Raw genomic sequence first — 1,421 nt, forward strand, 5'->3', positions numbered from 1 at the left:
TCTGTCTGTCTGTCTGTCTATCTATCTATCTATCTATCTATCTATCTATCTATCTATCTATCTATCTATCTATCTATCTATTTGTCTATCTATCTATGCATATATGAATGTATCTTCTCTTTCTCTTTTTAGTTTTAGTGCAAATTTTAACCAACCACCTGCTTCGTTGTTTTTACCATCTTCCTTTGAACCTTAAGGTCTTGCAAGTTTTTATATGCAACAAATGATCATTTTTTTAATGCTACCAATGATCACGATATCTGTTCCAGATATTTCTACCATATGAATTAAGGACTTCCACCCTCTCCCCAAGATTCCAAGTTCAGCTATACTTTGCTCCAGACGGGTTGGTATGTATCAAGTTGGTTCAATAATAATAGGGTATGAAGCTGAAAATGTATCATGGGTACTGGATTTGCAAACTCCTTATCAATGGTCCATAGCTGTTCTCTTTCTCCTCTGTTTTGTCAACCACAATGGTATCCGGAGGGCAGCTGATGTCCACAAGAGAACACATCTTATCCTTGTGGTCCCACACAACGATACCTGGCCGGTTGTGTTTTAACTTGTTGGCCGTACTTATGCCAATATTCTTTTGACCCATCGGTTTCAATATGGTCAACTTCGTTTTTAGATACTTTCTTTGTCGTTATCCTGCAAGGTCATGCGCTGTTTCCTGATGTGAGTTCACCATGTCGGGCACATATGGTTGTGATGCATGTGCTTGGTGTACCCTTATTAGACGGGTAGTTATGATGGGTATACTGGGTTTCGTAAATTTGTACCCTAGAGTCACTTAGATGGCATGGCGCTGCTGTCTCACTTCTATAATAATGATGATGATAATAAAATACAGCAATATAAATAAATCGCTAAAGGCTTCTTATGCGTGACTTTCGGCCCAACCTGTATATATACACACATATATATACACATACACACATATTTGTATTATATACTAATGCATGTGTATGTGGTGGAGTGTCGTTTCTCTATCCCCTACTTTTATTTCAGACTCGTCACTTGGTACCATAAACATAAACATTTGTAGCCAAGTTTAGTTAAACATATATGATACACAATTAACTATTTTGACGTTACTTCAAACAACGAATTACTGTAACAAGTACCATTATCAACAGCATATCTGCAGAAGAAAATAACTTGTATCAATGTCTCTAGCCAATTGTGCGTGTGTGTGTGTGTGTTTGTGTGTGTGTGTGTGTGTGTGTGTGTGTATCGGTTATTTGTTTAAGTGTACGCATATACGTACACATATACACGCTGGGACACACATGTGTATGTACGTACATATATGAATCTATGTGTGTGAGTGCGTGGATGTATTTGTATGTATGAATCTATGTGTACGTGGATGTTTATATGCGTGTATATATATATATATATATATATATATATAT

At 36.6% G+C, this 1,421-nt stretch overlaps 1 protein-coding gene across 10 annotated transcripts in view; it reads right to left on the minus strand.

Moving 5' to 3' along the window:
• Positions 1-1,421, minus strand: part of LOC106880485 (homeobox protein Meis1) — a 261,086-nt gene that overhangs the window by 85,219 nt on the left and 174,446 nt on the right. The gene's annotated exons all lie outside the window — the stretch shown is intronic.

Source organism: Octopus bimaculoides, chromosome 16 (genome assembly GCF_001194135.2).
Source record: "Octopus bimaculoides isolate UCB-OBI-ISO-001 chromosome 16, ASM119413v2, whole genome shotgun sequence".
Classification (NCBI taxonomy): domain Eukaryota; kingdom Metazoa; phylum Mollusca; class Cephalopoda; order Octopoda; family Octopodidae; genus Octopus; species Octopus bimaculoides.